The sequence below is a fragment of the Apodemus sylvaticus genome, chromosome 21 (assembly GCF_947179515.1).
Source record: "Apodemus sylvaticus chromosome 21, mApoSyl1.1, whole genome shotgun sequence".
In the NCBI taxonomy this organism is placed as follows: domain Eukaryota; kingdom Metazoa; phylum Chordata; class Mammalia; order Rodentia; family Muridae; genus Apodemus; species Apodemus sylvaticus.
The window spans coordinates 9,136,537-9,156,764 of record NC_067492.1 but is presented as its reverse complement, the minus strand read 5'-3'; the positions used below and the strand labels follow the sequence as shown (position 1 = coordinate 9,156,764).

General features: G+C 54.6%; 1 protein-coding gene and 1 long non-coding RNA gene across 3 annotated transcripts in view; one reads left to right on the top strand and one right to left on the bottom strand.

Moving 5' to 3' along the window:
• The window catches only part of Gse1 (Gse1 coiled-coil protein), a 365,720-nt gene that overhangs the window by 84,150 nt on the left and 261,342 nt on the right, over positions 1-20,228 (top strand). The window lies entirely within an intron of this gene.
• Positions 11,891-14,000, bottom strand: LOC127671478 (uncharacterized). Its single transcript, XR_007974765.1, has 2 exons — positions 13,670-14,000; positions 11,891-13,381 (listed from the first exon to the last, which is right to left on the bottom strand). It is a non-coding gene; the product is annotated as an uncharacterized LOC127671478 (long non-coding RNA).

Below are 20,228 nucleotides of genomic sequence, written 5' to 3'. Positions count from 1 at the left end.
GCTGGGCCTATGCTGCCTGCCTGGCCTGCGTTGCCTCTGAGTGGCAGTACAGGTCTTCTTGGAAGTCCTAGAAGCTGAATGGCACATAGGTCCTTCCAGTGACCACAGCCAACTCAGGACAAGCCTCCCCTACTCCCCCGACCCCCCCCCCCCACACACACATCTCAGGCCTCTCCACCCTCTGCTCACTCACCAAATCCCAGATGCTTGTGTGACCATTCTATGGACAAACAAGTCACTACCCCAGGGCCTTTGTGCCTGCAGCTTTCTCTGCCAAGTGCCACACAGTCCCTTTGCTACCCTCAGGTCTCTGTGAGTCCTTTCCTGTCCACGCCGTCTGAGGTCCTCATTTGGACCCACCACACTCTTCACGTGTGTGGCTGACCTGTTACATGTCACCTGAGGACCTTATCTGACCCCTTCTTATCTGAGTCCCGTGAGTCCTGTGGGCCCTGGGCTGGCCTTGAGTAATGGCGATATGCAAGAGTCACTCAATAAATGCTTGTGGGAGGGTAAAATGGAGGTGACAAAGACCCAGGTGCCACCAGGTCCTCGGAGTGTTGTGAGGAAACAGAGCGGTCCTGCCCGGCATTTGCTCTAAAACCTTGGAGTTGGATGGAATCCTCAGGATGGACAGACAGACAGACAGACAAACAGGTGGGTGTGTGGGCAAAGACCCAGCTGAGGGTCCACACTTCACCCTGCCAATGTCCCCACTGGGCTGAGGGGATGATAGGAAGATGTCTTTGGCTACAGGCTAAAGACTATCCTGCTTGGGATAGGGAGAGAGTCACAGTAGCATCTGGCCTGGGGTGCTCCCATTGGGGGGGGGGGACTTTATCCATTTAGAACAGCAGAAGTCAGGGTGCTGCCTACATTGCCGCGGGAATAGGGGTGCAGGGAGGGGTGAGGATGGCTCTGGAATGGCTGACTGGAGGACTTGGTGGCATTTGGGCGAAGTGCACAGAGAAGGGGCTGGTGCCTCTGTGCTCGCCAGCTCCTGGGACCTTGTCATCGGCTCCCCCCCCCCCCATCTTGTACTGAGGCCCAGAGGGGGCAGGTGACTGGCCCAAAGCGGCACAGCTGGGACGTCAGGGAGTAGGGCTCAGCAGGGCAGTGAGTTGGCACGTACCCACTCTGTAGAGCTGTGACAAACAGGAACTGGATGACTTAGGCAGTGCTCCCTCGAGGACCGGCCTGCACTTCTTTGGAATCGGTCCTCGAGGCCTAAGGTCCCCCGAGACAGAGTCAGAGTGAGGTGGGGGAGGCTGAGAAATGGCTGCCCCTACAGCTCGCCCGCCTGTGAGGTGGCTGAACCTTGCTGCCGAGGGCGGGGTTGTGCTTGTGTGCATGAGGCCTGCTGAGGACTGAGGGCAGGGCAAACACACGACTGTGTGCACCCACACACAGCTACACATGCACCAAACATGTACGCATGCTAAGCTCGGGGCTGTTTGCCCCACTTCCCAAACATGCCTTGAGGCCCCTTGCTATGTCTGCCCTGGGTTCTCCTACAGAAATGACAGCTGCAGTAACAGCAGAGCATTGAACCTAAGGGACCCCTGTCATAAACATAGCCGACACAACCTCGCCCAGCACAGGACCGCCAAGGAAAATGGGTGGGATTACCAGGGGCTGAGGTACAGGAGGCCCAGCCTGCGTCAGCAACTGGAGCAAGAAGCCAGAGAGAGTCGAGGCACGGGGGTGGGAGGCAGATGGGTTCCGGCTTGCTTTTTTTGGCCATGTTTGTCAGGTACCAGCCAGTACCAGCACACACAACATTGGCTTTCGGTGCAAGGGTCTTTGAAGGAACCCAGAGGCTGTGTGTTACCTGAGCCAACCTGGACGCTGTCAGCAGGACCCAGAAGATGAGCTCCAGGGCCCGTCCTGGCTGCCAGGTCTCCGTGACCCTTGGACAAGTGTCAGTTTCTTTGTCTGTGAAATGGGGGTGTTGCAGGGTTCTTTTGCAAGTGCCTAGCACCTGAATGGTGCTCTCGCAATACTGCCATGATCAGACCAACACCTGAGGGGTTGTGTGTGTTTGAAGGGCTGAGGAAGCCGGGTGGTGGTGGCACACGCCTGTAATCCCAGCACTTGGGAGACAGAGGCAGGCAGATTTCTGAGTTCGAGGCCAGCCTGGTCTACAGAGTGAGTTCCAGGACAGCCAGCGATACAAAGAGAAACCCTGTCTCGAAAGAAAGAAAAAAAAGAAAAGAAAAGAAAAGAAGGGCTGAGGAAGATTCCAGAAACCTGGCAACTGTTAAAGAAGGTGGTGAGAACTGGGTCTAGCGTGATGTTACTACCCTAGGTGGGGGAAGTGCTCCCTGTGCAGGAAGTGTCCCTGCTGGTCAGACCCGCACCCCCTAAAGCCTGGTGAGTGCGAGGCCTTGACTTTGTTCTGGGCCCTTGGGCCTGCCTGGTCTACTCAGAGAGGGGAAGGCATAAGCTTCTGGCTCTGAAGGAAAGGGGACTGGACAAGGAAAGACCTAAAGGCCCAGTGAGGAATGTAAGTGAGAGACTCTCTCTCAGAGTGCACTGAGGAGAGGGGCAGTGGGAAGATGTGGAGCGTGGAACCAGGGCCTGTCCCTATGGGGTGGGGGTTGGGCCTCCACCAGAGCATGCAGCTTGGCCGGGTGTGACCGAGGAGAGTGTGGTGAGCCCAGACCCCTCCACCTGCCTGCTCTTTAGCTGCTATATGAGCGAGTCTCCCTCTTGCCAACCAGGTGCTTGGCCTATGGAGAGCAAGGAGAGCAAGGGCCGGGCTGCACATGTCACACACACACACACACACACACACACACACACACACACACACACACACTACCCAGGGGTGTGGACTGAGATCCAGGCTGCACACCGCACAGCGGGCATGGATGCTGAGGCTAGGGCCTGGGACCCTTCCTACCTCCTCTATGACCCAGGAGAAGAGGCAGCCATGCACGAAGCCCTTATGGGGCCGAGACAGGTGCAAGAAGACGGGGCGTGGCCTTGCACACACCACCCTGCAGTGTCTGGGTAGCTTCCTGTTTTCATACACTGCGACATCTTCTTTGCCCAACAACATCGCCAGCTCACACAGTTGCCAACATGCGAGCCCTGTGAGAGGACGGAGAGTGCGGTCTCCTCTCTGTCCAGAGGAGCTGTCTTCAGGGTGGGGCTGGGCAGTGGTTCCTCTTCCTGCTTCTTTGAAAATGTATGTATGGTGTGTGGTGTGTATGCGTGTGTATATGTGTGTGTGGGAGGTGTGTATGTATGTTTGTGTATGTGGTGTGTGATGTAAGTATATTTGGGGATACTGTGTGTATATATATGTGTGTGTGTGTGTATATAGTATGTGTGAGGTGTGTGTATGTGTGCATGTGTAGTATGGTATGGGGTATGTGTATATGTGTGTATGTATGTATGTTTTGTGTGTGATGTATGTAAATATATTGAGGGGGTGCTGTGTATATATGTATGTGGTGTGTGTGGTGTATATGTGAGGTGTGTGTGTATGTGTGGTATGGTATGGGGTGTGTATATGTGTGTGTATGTATATTTATGTGTGTGGTGTGTGATGTGTGTGTGTTGAGGGGGTGCTGTGTATATATGTGTGTGGTGTGTGTGGTGTATATGTGAGGCGTGTGTCTATGTGAGGTATGTGTGTTTGTATGCATGTGGAGTATGGTGGGGGTGTGGTATGTGTGTATGTGGTATGGTGCATGTGTGGTGTGTATATGTATTTATGTGTAGTGTGTGTGTGTCTATTTGTGGTGTGTGGTATGTATGTGGGGGTTGTGTGGGATGCTTGTGTGTGTGTGTGTGTGTGTGTTCTCACACATGCTACTGTGCACGGGTAGAAGTCAAAGGACTACCCACAGGAGTCTGTTCTCTTCTACCACATGCATCCTGGGACTCGAACTCAGATCATCAAGCTTGGCAGCAAGCACCTTTACCCACTAAGCCATCCTGTCAGTCCCATGATTCCAGTAGTAACAGACTGGGATCCTGACAGTAGCCTCTGTGTATTGGGGTAGGTGGAGAGAGATACGGGCATCACCCTGTGCACAGATGTGGAAACTGAGGCAGAATGGATGTGTCACCTGTCCACATGGAGGCCTGAGTTTGGTCCTGGCTCTGGGATGGAGAAGTAGAGTCAGGAAGCCAGGCTGCCCCTGTTCCCCTGTCCCTAAAGTCCCAGGACTGGCCAGTGGCTACCTCCAAAGGGCGTCTCTGGGCAGCAGTCCCCCACCCCTGCTGCGACCCTTCACACTGTTCTGACTGTGTGTTCTGCCTCCGGCTCGGGTATTGAAGGGCAGGCTGTCCGCTCCCCAGCCTGGCTCCGTCCTGCCCCTGGCTCAGCCAGCAGCCCCTGGAGGTCAGGGCTGAAGGACAGGGGGTCAGGGAGGAGAGCCACCCTGCAGCCTCTGTGGCATGGTGACACCTTGCTAGGCTCTGCCCCCAGACTCCCACAAACAGGACCTTTGTCTCTCTACAGACTGCCTGTAATGCCACCTGCTGTCAGAGCTGGCTTTGGGTGGCCTGGGTAGGGCTTTGCACAGAAATAAAGCCACTTAGCCTCTGATCAAGGGCCCAGCCAGGATCACTGGCCAGGGTGATCCGAACAGCCTTGGCCATCGGCTTGGAGGGACCTTTGCTGTGCAGCTGTGGGCAAATCCATAACCCCTCTGGCCTTGAGTTTCTCATCCGTGGAACCGGGTAACACTTATCCAGCGGCTGTAATGGAGACGTATGTATTGATTAAGCAGCTCTCTTCTGGGTTCTGTGGTTCTGTGGTTGGCTCTGTTGAGGAGTGGAAGGTCAGTCTGATAGGCTGTCATGAGTATGCACAGTCCTGTAACCTGCAGTCTCCCCTCAACCCTGAGCTCTGTCTGGATGATTCTGTACCTTGGCTCTGCTGACAGCTCACCCGGACTCCCTCCCGCTGCTAACAGCCCCGGGCTGCCCTCCCGAGAAGTAAGCAGAGAGGCGCCCTGGCTCCAGGGACAGCTCACCTGCCTCTTTTCCTTTCTCTTTCTTCCTTCTTAGTTTGTGGTTCTGTGAATTGGATACATTGTACATTTTTAGCAATCCCCCTGCCTCTGAGTTCCATCCCTGGCCCATTCTTTAATAAAGAATCATTTACTTATCATATATAAGTACACTGTCACTGTCTTCAGAAACATGAGAAGAGGGCATCAGATCTCATTACAGATGGTTGTGAGCCACCTTGTGGTTGCTGGGATTTGAACTCAGGACCTCTGGAAGAGCAGCCAGTGCTCTTAACTGCTGAGCCATCTCTCCAACTGCTTGGCTCACTCTTTATATTTTAGAGATGGGGTTTGGTTAGGTTGCCCATGCTGGCCGTGAATTTCCTCTGTACCCCAGGCTGTCCTCAAACTGACGATCCTCCTGAGGAGGTGGAGAGCGACTGTGCCTAGTGGGTCATTTCTTCCTCCCACCGGGCTCTGCCCGCGCCACTGGGGGCTCCCACTCGTGACTTCCACGCTCCCTCTAACCTTTGCTCCTACAGCTGTGCACCCTCCCTCCCTGTCTTCAGGAGGCCATCTTGTCTCTCTCTCTTTTGCATACACGCATGTGCTTTCCACAGCGTGGGGTCTCAGAGTGGCCAGACCCTGTGTTACACGAGGTCAAGACTCCCACAGTGGCAGTAGAGAATACTGGTCTTGGTTAGTAGTTGAAGTGAAATTCACAAAACTGTCTGTGTTGCTGGTCAGTGGTGGTACACGCCTTTAATCCCAGCACTTGGGAGGCAGAGGCAGGCGGATTTCTGAGTTCGAGGCCAGCCTGGTCTACAGAGTGAGTTCCAGGACAGCCAGGGCTATACAGAGAAACCTTGTCTCGAAAAACAAAACAAACAAACAAACAAAACAACAAAAACAAAACAAATCCGTCTATGTTCCAGGTACTGCTCAGGGGTCACCAGAGGTCACAGTGTATGTCTGTCCATGCATGTCCGTGTCCTCTGTCCTCTGTCTCAGTCTAGAACACATACATCACCACCTCCTTACTCAATCATGCCCCCCCTCCCCACCTGCTCTGAGCAGAGTGCTGAAAGTTGCTAGCTCACATGCCTCGGTCCTGGCGGGGGTATTGATGGTGTGTGTGGAACTGGAAGCTGAGGTAAGAGGTCTACAGGCCCCGTCTGCCAGGAGCGGTTCTGGATTTTCAGAATCCCCAGCACTAGTGTGGGGAGGGAAATCCCTCATGCCTGCCTCTCTCTCTCTCTCTCTCTCTCTCTCTCTCTCTCTCTCTCTCTCATTTTTTTAAGACAGGGTTTCTCTGTGTAGCCCTGGCTGTCCTGGAACTCACTCTGTAGACCAGGCTGGCCTCGAACTCAGAAATCCGCCTGCCTCTGCCTCCTAAGTGCTAGGATTAAAGGCATGCGACACCACCGCCAGCTCTCTCTCTCTCCTCTTAAACCTTCCTGAACATCAGCCCTGAAACCCACACAGAGCCTTCCTGAGCCCCTCCTGACCCAGGAGTCCCCAGAGCAGCGCTGTGGGCTGGGGGTGGGGTGGGTAGTGTCTGTGTTGGGAAGATGGAGCCATTTCTGCGCTGGCATTTGGAAACCAGTGCCCTGCCCCTCCTGGCTGTTCCTCTACCCACAAACTCCATTCCAGGGTCAGATGTGCAATGCCTAGAAGCCGACTGGGCTCGGGGAGCGTTTCCTGAAAACAGCAAATAAAGAAATATGGCCGTCTCCAGGCGGTGGTGGCGCATGCCTTTAATCCCAGCACTTGGGAGGCAGAGGCAGGCGGATTTCTGAGTTCGAGGCCAGCCTGGTCTACAGAGTGAGTTCTAGGACAGCCAGGTCTACACAGAGAAACCCGTCTCAAAAAAAAACAAAAACAAAACAAAAACAAAACAAAAGAAATATGGCGTCACTACCCTTGTGTGCTCCTCGACGCTCCATGCCTGTGGTCCTCCCCACCATGCCCAGTGCACAGTCCCCCAGTGACTTGGGGAGGCTGCTCTGTTACCAGAGTTGCCAGGGACAGAGTCTGGGTTCTAGTGGCCCTAACAAGCCAGGTGTGGCCGCTGTCACCAATTAAAGAGATACAATGATAGTGAAAAACAGAGAAAGATTCATCTAAGGAAGCCATACAGGGAAAGGCTGGTGACACCCACACGCAACACCCCCTAAGTCCATCTTGGGGTCTTGACACGTGGCTTAGGATTCCTTAAAGGATAAGCTTCGGCTAAGCAGATCTGTGAGGACGTGCCTCTGCCCGTCACTGGCTGCTGCCGGTGTCCTGGCCCCAGTCGCTCCCGTAAGGTGGTCTGACAAGCTGTCAGACCCATGTGAAATGTCGTCCTGGGAGACAAACTCCCTCTCCGGCTGGCATTAGGCCTCTGCCTTTTCCTCTCCCCACTGGGAAATTCCGATTCTTGGAGTGCGTTGTTTCTGTGGCCTGACAGCCAGAGCGAGGGCTGCGGGTGTCTCTTCAGAATACTTCCCTTCCTACCCGGAGAGTCACGTTTCTCTAGTTCCTATCTCACTCCTTTGAGGCTTACAGAGACTTGACATAAAGGGACAGTCAAGTTTTGCTTTGACAATTGGGGAAACCGAGGCACAGGGCCATGAAACGGCTTGCCTGTGGTCTCACAGTTGGAGAAAGCAGGTGCTCCTGCCCCAGGATGTCTGGTGGTGTACACACACACACACACACACACACACACTGCCCTTGCTGCCTGCCTGTGCCTGGACCGCCTTCTCTCAGCTCCTTGGTACTTCCCAGACGACTCTCATGAGGTGGGGGAGGGGGGCTCAGGAGGCCCCTGGCGGGCCCAGCATGGTGGCAGGGATGGCACTTCAGATGGTCTACTGGAGGGGTATGCACCTGCAGTTCTGGCCATCCCCTCTAGGGGGAGCTGAAGTTGCAGGAGTGTCTGCAGACAAACCCTGGACACTCAGGGCCAGAGGCCACCATGCCTTGCAGAATGACCTTTGGAGGGGCAGGAGACCTGGAGATAGGGAGGGTTGTGCCAAGCCGAGGGTGGGGGCTGGATGAGGCATTTGCAAGTCTCTATAAAGCATCTATGTAAATGCTGCTGGACTTTGATGTGCCCATCCCCGGTGCCGTGTGACACTCTAGCTGCTGTGTAGACGCAACTGGACTGTGTAGATGTCCTCTTCCCTCCAGGGGAGCTTGTGTGTGCTCTGGCTGCTTTTTATGCCAACCTGACCCGAGCTATAGTCATCCGAGAGGAGGGAGCCTCCACGAGATCAGGCTGCAGGCACGCCTGTAGGGCATTTTATTAATTAGTGACTGATGTGGTGCTACCCCTGGGCTGGTGGTCCTGGGTTCTATACGAAAGCAGGCAGAGCAAGTCATGGGAGAAAAGCCAGTAAGCAGCACCCCTCCATGGCCTCCAGGTTCCCGCCTTGACTTCCCTCAGGGATGGACTGTTTCCTGGAAGTGTAAGCAGAATAAACTCTTTCCTCCCAACGTTGCTTTTTGGGGCATGGTGTTTCATCAAAGCACTGGAAATCCTGACTAAGACAGCATATCACCAGTCATGTTAGAACTGCAGGTCTGAGCAGGCCCGGGGACTCCGCGTTCTCAACACCTAGGATGCACAGTGGCTGTCTGCATCTCCCTCCTTCCTTCAGCTTACCACATCCCAAAGTCTGGGAGGCCTGGGTAACGCACCTAGCCCCTAGAATACCTCCCTATCCCCTTGCTTGGCCAAGAGGCAGCCAGTTGCCCACACACTCACCTCTTCCAGGAAGCCGGAAGAGTTGTCCATCAGTGGAGGTCTGTGTCTGTGTCGCCTGGCCCTGGCACTGGTCAATTACCCTTGCTTTAGGGTTCAAATGGGGCTTATAAAATGGCTTGGGCCATTCCGCTCTACAGAAAGTTTAAACACTGTACTCAATTTTATATTTGCTTACTCTATGAAGATAAATAACAAAACTTAACCTGTTGGCCATGTTTGCAGCGTGGGAACAGAAATACACGTGCCAAGGGGAACCCACACCTCTGTCCAGTTCTCAGACAACTGTCTCTCCTCAAGCGTCCCCCTTGTCCCCTTGTCCCCTCCCCCATACGCAAACGTATTGTCAGCGTCTCATTGCTGTGAAGAGTCACCATGACCACAGCAGCTCCTACAAAGGGAAACATTTCATCGAGGCTGGCTTACAATTTCAGAGGTTCTGTCTATTACCATTGTGGCGAGAAGCGCGGTGGCACACACAGGCCGGGGTTGAGAGAGCTCCATCTGGATCCTCAGCAGGCAGCAAGAAGCGCATGACACAGCCTGGCTTGAGTATCTGAAACCTCAAACCCCAGTGACATAATTCCCCCAACAAGGCCACACCTCCCCCAACAAGGCCACACCTCCCCAACAAGGCCACACCTTCTCCAACAAAGCCACAACTTCCTCAACAAGACCACACCTCCCCAACAAGGCCTCACCTCCCCCCACAAGGCCACACCTACCCCAGCAAGGCCATACATTCCCCAATAAGGCCACACCTCCCCCAACAAGACCGCACCTCCCCCAACAAGACCACACCTCCCCCATTAAGGCCGTACCTCCCCAAAAAGGCCACACCTCCCCAAGACCACACCTCCCCCCAAAAGGCCACACCTCCTTCAACAAGGCCACACCTCCCCCAACAAGACCACACCTCCCCCAACAAGGTCACACCTCCCTCAACAAGGCCACACCTTCTAATACTGCCACTCCACATGCGTGTGTGGGAGCTGCTTTCATTCAAACCACCACACTTAACTTTCTTTTTTAAAACATTATTTTACTTTTTTGAGACAGCATTGCATGTAGCCCAGGCTGGCCCCAAACTCACCACGGAGTTAAGGATGACCTTGAACTCCTGATCCTCTTTCCTCTGCCTCCTGAAGGGTGGGATGACAGACATGTACCTGGTTTATACAGTGCTGGGGCTGGAACCCAGGGCTTCACCACGTATGTAGACAGCACTGGATCAGTGGAGCCCTAGCCGCTGTTGCTACAAAGCCCTGGCAGCCCTAGCAGGGCTCACAAGCTTTGGATTTAGGGTCCTTCTACTGAGCCTGGCAGACAATGGAGTGACAAGGCAGAGCCCCCCACGACCTCATCCGATTTGCTCTCTGTCTCTACACTTGGCTCTGATGGACAGACATTCCCTGCCAACAGGATCACAGTCCTCCCTGGCTTTCTGTGTCGGATTTCTTTCCCACAGCACCCTGTGTTCCGGGTTCGTCCGTGGTGGATATGGTCAGATTTCTCTTCCTTTCATGGCCCGAGCCGTACACACACAGCTGCCTTGCCATCTTGCGAGCTGCGTTCTCTGAGCCGGGCTGTGGCCCAAGCGTTCCCACCTCATCTCTTGTGCTGACACCAGCCCCCGCCATGCCGGGTGACATCTCTGGGATTTTACACGGTTTAGCGTCTTGGCTACGGCCCCCTCGGCGTGTGTGGCCAAGCTGGGCTTCACCCAGGCACTTGGGCTGGGCCTCCCTGAATTTGGGCTATGGCAGGCTGAAGGAGAAGACACAGCCAGCTACAGCAGGGAGCCAGCTCTGACATGTCTCTAAGCCTGTGCCTTGAACGTGAGGTGGAGAGAGTGGGTTTGGGGTGCTGCCTCCCCATTATGGCCCCAGCTAGGAGCTATGAGGTGGCCCATACCCTCCGCGATGCCCCAGGGCCTGGCTAGGTGCCCTCTCCTCTCCTTGTGGATGCCAAGCCTGCTTCAGGAATGTTCGTGGTTAAGCCTCCCGGGTCCGGCCTACGTTTTGTTTTATGGGCCATCTGGGCCCAGCAAAGTGGTACCCTCCACAGGGAGTGTTTACTCAGAACCCAGGCAGCTGGCTGAAGCAGTCTTTACTCTGCCAAGAGGGCTTCAGCGAATTCCTGGGGGCAGCCGAAGGCCTCAGAACGGACAGCCCCTGGAAGCCAGGCTCTGGGATACCCTCAGCTCCTGGAAGGCCTGCTCTCCTGAAGGCCACGGATGCGCACACACTTCTGTCTGCAGTGGGGGCGTGTACTCAGACACAATGGTGAGGATGGTTTGGGGGGGGTCTGTAGATGGGGAGGGCGTGGGGGAGACACTCCACTGGTGTGAGGCACACCCATCTTCTCTATTGTCTGTTGGTTCCTATGGGGACAGTGATGTCTGACCGATCACTATGTCTCTGTTACAGTCAGTGGCATGAGGACCCACTCTGCCAGCTGGACTGCGTCCCCAGAGCCCATCCTGGGTCAGGGCAGTGACTCCCTAGGAATGTGAACACCCTTTTATCCCGTGACCCAGGGCCTGGTTTTCAGACCCCGATACATAAACCTAAGATGCAGTACGCAGCTGGGCAATGGTGGCGCACGCCTGTAATCCCAGCACTTGGGAGGCAGAGGCAGGCGGATTTCTGAGTTCAAGGCCAGCCTGGTCTACAGAGTGAGTTCCAGGACAGCCAGGGCTACACAGAGAAACCCTGTCTTGAAAAAACCAAATCCAAAAAAACAAAACAAAACAGAAGATGCAGGCGCAGGACAATTTCCGGCCTGCCCTCCCATCTGGTCTGTGGGGCCAAACTGGTGCAGGCCCAGTGCTCTGTGAGTCCCGGCCTGGGGAGGCGGGAGGGGCAGGCAGCTGCCCAGCCAGTTCTCCAGAGGAAAGCCCTAGAGAGCCGAGGTTTCTCTGGGGCGGTCGCCTGCCCACGTGTGTGCTCAGGCCCTGGCAAGACCGCCATGTTCTACCTCAGCTGTACTCTTCCAGTTTCCGATCTGAATGTCCTGTGCTGGGGGGTGGGCTGGGAAGGGAAAGAAGAAATGAAAGAGGAGGAGCAGGGAGGAGGGAGAGGGAGAAGGAGGAGGAGCAGGGAGGAGGGAGGAGGGGGAGCAGGGAGGAGGGGGAGGGAGGAGGGGGAGGGGGGAGGAGGAGGGAGGAGGGGGAGGAAAGACTGCATGAGCACAGGCTCTAATCTCTTCCCCAGCGGCTCCGCTTCCAGGAGCCTCCTATTAATCATTATTAATTTAATCCCGGATGACTCAGCCAAGTTCTGACAGAGACCAGCCAAGATTTATCCCACCTGTTCAGGGGACGACCCTATCAGAATTCAATGGGCCGTTATTGCCTGGGCCAGGCCGCTCACCGGTCCATCTGTGGGGATTTACCGAGGCCCGTGGCTTTCGGGACATCGATGCGTCGGCTCCAGGGGCCGAGTGGTGGGAATGTGGCTGGCTGAGTTGCAGGCCTTGCCTGGTGAGAGGCCTTCCCACTGGAGGGGCTGCAGCGGGATCCAGGAATCTGCAGTTCTTCATAGACGCCCCTAGTGATATAGAGTGGGCCACGGGGCCACGGGGGGGGGGGTATGGGGTATGGGGGGGCAGGCCTCCGGTCCTGCTACCTGTCCTGCTTGCCAGGCACTTGCTGGGCTCAGACAACTGGTGAATACCACATCCCTTTCCTTTTTCTAACGTGGCCACACAGTACCACATAGAAGTGGTGACCTCTGCCCGTTTTCCTGCACCTTGGCTAGCTGGGACACAGGACAGACAGTGCAGGGGCCCAGGGGCTCTTCCTGGACACACAACCTGGGCCACAATGTCAGTAAAACTTGTTTTTGTGTTCCAGGTAGGTTCAAGTCCCAAGGCCTGTGGCCTTGCCCCTGGCTGTCCCTCTCTGTTGGACCATCTGTGTCTCCAGCCCCAGTCCAGTCACACAGAGGTCAGGGCATGGCCAGGAAGTGAGCGGGTCCAAGTTTGGGTTTCTCTGCTGAGTCACACCCGTGGGTTCTATCACAGAGCTGCCTGGGCGTGGCTGCCCTCCGGTGGTCAGCGGAGGTGCTGCTCCTTCCTGTCTCCTGCACCAAGCCCTCCCTGCCAGCAGAGGGCGAAGGAGGGCCTGTCCTGTGCTGCCCTGACCCAGGAATTGACCATCTGTCTACCTGTGTGCCCCAGGCATGAAGAGGCTGTTACTTGACCAGAGGCTGCCGTGCACCAATGATGGCACCTTGGCCCTTCACAGCAACCCCCTGGGTGCCACATTCAGGTTGCTCCCATTTTGCAGTTAAGGAAACTGAGGCATCAGGAGGTGCTGGTGCCTTTCAGGCTAGGGCCATAGGGCATGTGTGGGAGGAGCTCTTCTGAGGTGCCTGGATGTTGGTCTGGCTGGCTAGAGGTAAGAGCACTCATGGCGTCAGGAGGCCTTCCAGGAAACGTGAGCGTCCTCGTTTAGCCTACTGCTAAGGGACGCTTTCTTACCCATTTATTAAGAGTTAAGCCCCAGGCTGAGTGATGGCCCAGTAGTTAACTGGCTGCTCTTCCAGAGGACCACGATTCCTAGCAAACCACACGGCAGCTCACAACTGTCTGTAGCTCCAATTCCAGGAGATCTGGCATCTTCACAGATATACACACAGGCAAACCACCAAGGTACCTAAAATAAAAAATAAATAAAATTTAAAAAGAAAAAGACTTGATTTCCCCCCCCCCCCACCGCATCATGGCTGAGTGTGGTGGGACACAGAAAGGGAAAAGAAAGCAAACCCGGACTGTAGCAGGTACTTTTCCGGTTTGACAAAATATCCGATAAAAGGAACGGAAGGAAGGAAGAAGGGAGGAAGGAGGGAGAGAGGGAAGGCGAGCAGACAGGAAGGAAGGCAGGAAGAAAACCAGGAAGGAAAGAAGGCAGGCAGGCAGCAGGGAAGGGTTTATTTTCACTCACAGTATGACAGGACCGTCCAGCGAGGACACAGGCTGCTGGTCACGTGGCCCCCACAGTCAGGAAGCAGACAGAGGTCACGTGGCCCCCACAGTCAGGAAGCAGACAGAGGTCACGTGGCCTCCACAGTCAGGACGCAGACAGAGGTCACGTGGCCCCACAGTCAGGAAGCAGACAGAGGTCACGTGGCCCCCACAGTCGGGAAGCAGACTGAGGTGGGTGCAGGTGCCCGGCCCGCCAGCCCGTGGCGTGGTGTGGCTCTCATTCAGAGTGAATCTTTCCTCAATAACTCGGCCTAGAAACTTCCTCACCAACGTGCTTGAACACTTGTTTCTATGAGGTGGTTCTGAACCTGCCAACTGACAGTCAAGAGGAGCCATTAGGAACATTGACCCCTGGGGCTGGGGAGATGGCTCAGGGGTTAAGAGCACCGACTGCTCTTCTGAAGGTCCTGAGTTCAAATCCTAGCAACCCACATGGTGGCTCACAACCATCTGTAATGAGATCCGATGCCCTCTTCTGGTGTGTCTGAAGACAGCTACAGTGTACTTACATATAATAAATAAATACATTTTTTTAAAAAAATGGACATTGACCCCAAAAATGGTCTTCGAGAGGAAGCTCCCACCCCACGCTCAATGAACATTCAAAAAAGGACATAGGCTTTGCTGAGCTGGTTCACACGAACTCTAATCCAGTCTCTTTAGAGGCACAGGCAAGAGGTCATGAGTTCTAGACCTGTCTGGACAACCTGGATAGCTCATTGAAACTGTCTCAAAATAAAATATTTTTAAAGATTTATTTATTTATTTATATGAGAACACAGTGGCTGTCTTCAGACACGTTGGAAGAGGGCATCAGATCCCATCACAGATGGTTGTGAGCCACCATGTGGTTGCTGGGAATTGAACTCAGGACTCTGGAAGAGCAGTCAGTGCTCTTAACCGCTGAGCCATCTCTCCAGCACCAAATGCTTTTTAAAGGTCTAGGGACGTAGCTCAGGATAATGTGCATGTATAGTATGCACAAGGCCCTGGGTTTAATCACCAGTACAGTGGCATCCCCCACCCCCAACAAAAATGACCGTGGAGCTGGCAGGATACCTCAGTGTGTTAGGAAGCAGGAGTGTACACCACACCACAGGCCTGACTTAAGAACTTAGGCGTTCTGCTAAGATCGATGGTCTGAGATCTATCCCCAGGGCCCAGACAGAAGGTGGATCTGACCCTCTGACCTTCACGTACAAAGAGGCACAGGCACACCTAAACACGCCACACGAACAATTCAGGGAATGAACAAATATGGACATGCAATCTTAAAAAATGACCATGGCCAGCCAGAGAGATGGCTCAGAGGTTAAGAACACCGGCTGCTCTTCCAGGGGTGCTGAGTTCAATTCCCACCAACCACTTGGTGGCTCACAACTGTCTGTAATGAGATCTGGCGCCCTCTTCTGGCCTGCAGGCATATGCGCAGGCAGAATGCTGTGTCCATAATAAAATCTTTTTTTTTTTTTAAATAAAAATGATCATGTGTTTTTATTAGCACTAAGGCTGTCTGGTCTGCATATGTCCTTGAATTCTGTCCTCTTCCATTTCGTCTGAAGCAGAAGATTTAGACCAGAAACCATTGTGGAGGCACCAGATCCAAGCTTCTTCGATCACATGTTGTTGCTACCATGGCCCATGAGGCGGCTGCCAGCTAGGCCTGCTGGCAAAGTAGGCAAATAGGGGAAGTACAAGTCCCTGGGGTATTTAGGCTTTCCCCAGCTCCCTCGGGCCTGTGGTGGTGGTGTGCGCACTCTGGTTCTGTTTGGTGACAAGTACAGCTTCATGTGGCTGGCTTCAAAACTGGCCTGGGATCAGGACAGGTCACTACATTTGTGGCCTGCCCTGGACCCTGGGTGCCTCTGGATTAGTGAGGCTCTAAAGATGTGTGGTGGCGGCTGGGCGGTGGTGGCGCAAGCCTTTAATCCCAGCACTTGGGAGGCAGAGGCAGAGGCAGGTGGATTTCTGAGATCGAGGCCAGCCTGGTCTACAAAGTGAGTTCCAGGACTGACAGAGCTATACAGAGAAACCCTGTCTGGAAAAAACAAAACAAAACAAAAAGATGTGGGGTGGCCAGGTGGGCAAATTCAAGTAGATACATAGTTTCATTCATTCATTCATTCTTTAAGTTCAAGTAGACACATGGTTTCGTTTCATTCATTCGTGCATGCAGACGTTCCTTCAGTCTCTCGGTCCTGAGGTTGATGCAGGGCACACGCTGCACCAGCCTTTAGCTAGCTCTATTGCAAATGTAGAAAAGGAGGCCGTGGATCAGCTGGGGGGAGGCAGCGTGCTCAGCTGGCCTGCACAGAGCTCTTGGTCTAATTCCAGCCCAGGAACTGAGCACGGTGGTGTATGCCTGTGGTCCTAGCACTGGAGAGGCAGAGGCAGGAGGATCAGAAATCCAAAGTCGTCGTCCTCAGCCACATAGCAAATTCCAGGCTTCCTGGACTATGTGAGAGCCTGTCTGAAAAACAAACAAAACGGAAATGAACTGGTGGGATGAACTTAAAAAGCACATTAAGCCAGCGTTTTTGCCGACGTAACTCCACTGCGGTCTGTGTAGTCTGTGGCATCCCTTTGGCCGCTGTGAGCTCCCTCTGTCAGGGTCTGTCCCCCCTGCAGCCCTCTGCAGACGCCATTGATTTACAAGTGTTCTATTGCCCACTCCTGCCTCCCTCCACGCTGACTCTCAGGGTCACGTGTAGTAGTGCCGACCGACCGGCAGACGGCCTTGTGATGGGCAGCGGATTGAACAAGGCGACTGGCAGCCTGGGGTGGGAGCCTCCTAGGGCTGGGTGACACACCATTGTGTGTCCATTGTGCCCGGCAGCTGATGTGGCTACAGCTGGCTGAGTAGCAGCCACCCTCCCCTCGCCCACCCCGGGGACTCAGGAACAAACATCTCTTCTTACAAAAAAAATTTAAAAGGAGAAGTGAGGAGGTCACGGCCGAGCTTTCCACGTGACCTGCCCGGGAACAGAGTGCGTCTTTGTTAATCCGGCTGCCTGTCAGTTGTCTCCCTAGCTGCATAAGCCACTTAGCACAGCCTCACCCCTGACCCGCCCCTCTGTCCCTGCTGGTTTGGTGCTTCAAAGCTCTGCAGTGTGCTTGGCCTCGGGCCGGCTGCCCCGCAGCTGCTCCCAAGGTCCCCTCCCCCATCATGCCTCGCTCGCTGGCCCGCTGTGTAAGTGGGGAACCGGGAGGGTTCCCCTGGAGCAGCGATGTCACGGCTGGGGGCCTCCCTGTCTCCAAGACAGTGCCATAGCAGCCAACAGCCCCCTCAGTCCTCAGAGGGTCAAGCTGCTACTGTGCCCTGAGGGGAAGCTGTATTACACTATCCACTCAGCCGTGAGATTGCCACCTCAACACCCGTCCCCCCAGACCCTCGTTCTGACCTGATGTTCGTCTCCTCCTTGCTTGTTTTATTTCCTGGACTCTGGACCAGGACACCTGGACTCTGTTCCTCTCTCCTGATTGAGGGGTCTGGACTGTTGAGTTTGGGGGTTTTCCAGTGCCCAGAGAGACTTTCAGAAAGTCCAGTCAGACTCTGTGGCTGGGCTCTGTCTCTTCTCAGTCTCTATGATGATTTCCACCCTGCCTCTGGCTCTGAGGGCTAGTCAGGGGGGCCGGGAGGCCAGTGGGGAGAAGTCTCCCCAACTCCATCTACTCCTGTTTGCTTGGTGACAGCAAAAGACCCTCCTTCCAGACCCTGAGGGCATGAAGTGGGGCCAGTGTACCCCAGGACATTTTGTGGGCTCCAGTTCACGGTAGCCATCCTAGCAGGCGTAGCTGAACCCTCCTGTCCCCTTGACATCCAGGGCTCTCTGGGTCAAGGTATTTCCTGTATATGTAAAGACTCTGGGACAGCATGACCAAGATGCCCAGGACTTAAAAAAGCAGCAGATCGGGGCTGGAGAGATGGCTCAGTGGTTAAGAGCACTGACTGCTCTTCCAGAGGACCTGTGTTCAAATCCCAGCAAGCACATGGTGGCTCACAACCATCTGTAATGGGATCTGATGCCCTCTTCTGGTGTGTCTGGCAGCTACAGTGTACTCATGTACATTAAATAAATAAATCTTAAAAAAAAAAAAAAAAGCACGTCTCAGACTGGGATCCATATGTCTGTGGAGCAGTGGTCTCCCTGAAACAGAGGAATCATGTCTACCAGATCTCCTCACGGTGGCCCCAGGGTCACCTGAATGTACGGTCACCTTAGCACCTCATCCCAACCTGCTATACCAGCCTGAGACAAAGCCAGAAGTCTCTCACAGGAGGGTCGAGGCAAGGTCTGGCCTTTCGGTGGGTAAAGGGATCCTCAGACTCTGCTGCTGTGGCTAGACAGTCAAGGGAATGAAGTTCTTGTTCCTGCCACCTGGTCCCTACTCCCTGCAAAGCCACATCTTCCCTAACTTGCCCCCGTGCAGACTGAGTTTGTGAGATAATCTTGCCTTCCATGGCCTACACATAGGCAAGATACAGGGTGTCCCTGGGGCTATGTGACCCTCCCAGGGGTCACTTACTGTGGTGTATAACTTCCTCAAAGCCCGAGACGCCTCGCCTCATGCTCAGCCCCACTGTTTGGGCAGGACTCCTCCTGGCCAGAGACCACCCTGGTGGAAGTCCCAGTGTGGCCTGCCCCATCGGGTGGCAGCCAGGCCACTTTGGCCTTCTCCCTCCTGGACAACGGGCCCTTTCATGTCGCCTGCCCCAGGAAGCCAGCAGAGTCACTCTGCCCCCACCTCACTTCCTCTTCCTGCACCCTGCCCTTTTCCAAGAGGTCTTCCGGCCCTGGTGGTCACTCTGGGTCAGCTGGATGGACATCGGGCAGGGAAGCAGGGATTCTGGGGCTCGCTGAGGGCTGTGCTGTCAGGTCATGCTGGTGGAATGGGACCCCAAAGGGCAGTGTCTGGAAGGATCTGGGTAACTCTCAAGGCCAAGGCCTAGCTTCTGGCTCCTTCCAGTCCAAGATGAACTATCAGTATGCAGCTTGGACCTGCTGGACTCTTAGCCACACATACCCAGGACAGAGAGCCAGGGGACCCAAGCTATATGAGCAGGGTCTAGGATAGGATGTTGTAATACTGTGCTGCTCTCTCGCTCTCTCTCTCTCTCTCTCTCTTCCTCTGTGTGTGTGTGGGGGGGTGTATGAGAGAGATAGAGAGACAGAGACACTTGTACACGCATGCACACACGTGAGGGTGCTTGTGGGTCCGTGTGGTATGAACACAAGCTCCTTCCTTCTCTCGTCCCCTAGTTAACATTGCCTCTAGAGCTCTTCAGCAATCAGGGAACTTGCTGGCCATCTGTCCCACCCTTGGCTTCCGGCTGGCACTGGCTCATGGCTGTATCTCATTTTACCTCCCAGGCAGCTTCCCTGAGGGCCAGCCCGTTTCTATCTTCTGGGGCATCTGCAAGAGACTCAGCTGCCTGGGGGACCTGTTCTTCCTGGCTCCAGAGTCCCCTATCTTGATCAAACCACAAACCGCCCTAGCCCTTGCATCTGCTGTTGCTGGTGAAGGAAGACACTTAGGGAGGGAGGGAGGGGGGGAGGGAGGGAGGGAGGGGGGGAAGGAGGGAGGGAGGGAGGGGGGGAGGGAGGGAGGGAGGGACAGCACAGCAGCCACTAGTCCAAGGCCAAGCAGGGACTAGGCTACAGTCCTTATTCGGTTTAGACATGCCCAGGAGGGCCTGGCTGTGCCTGCTAAGGACACTAGGTGCTGAAGTGCTGGTGACCTGTCTCTGGCTTCAGGTTTTTACTGGAGGGTGGTCTAGGCAGCCGCTGTGGGAGGAGCTCTAACTGTGACCAAGCAGACTGACGTCTGAGGAAGGGGTGGGAATCCGTTTTTAAAGTGTTTATCCATTCCCCACTTGTTTTCTTAGTATTAGATACTGAACTCCAAAGGCAAACACTCTGCCATTGAGCCATACCCCAGCCCTCTTTTTTGTTTTTTGTTTTCAAGACAGGGTTTTTCTGTGTGGCTCTGGCTGTCCTGGAACTCGTGCTGTAGACCAGGCTGGCCTCAAACTCAGAAATTCGCCTGCCTCTGCCTTTCCCAAGTGCTGGGATTAAAGGCTTGCGCCCAGCCCTCTTTTTAATTTTCATTTTGAGACATGGTTTCATTAAAATTTTGAGGTAGACCTCAGATATTTCTCTCCTCCTCCACCTCCTCTCTGCCCCTCCCCGCTCCCTCTACCTGATCTGAGATAATGAGCTTGCCGCCAGCCCCGGCTTCTCCAGCACTGAAGAGGATGCGCTTACCTTGAGAAGATTTGTGGCTTTTTTGGTTTTGGGTTTTTTCTTGGAGTTGGAGTTTGAACCCAGGGCCTCATCCCTGCTTTCACAAGCGTGGGATCTCCAAGCTCCGTCCCCTGCCTGCGCTGCTCTGAAATGGAACCGGCACATGAGCTGCAGATGTCCTTTCCACGGCTGTGTGAGGAAGCCCCCATGCGCTCAGGGCTGTGCTGGCCACAGTGTCGGGGAGGAAGGCTGTTGGAGAGGGTGCCTGGAGGG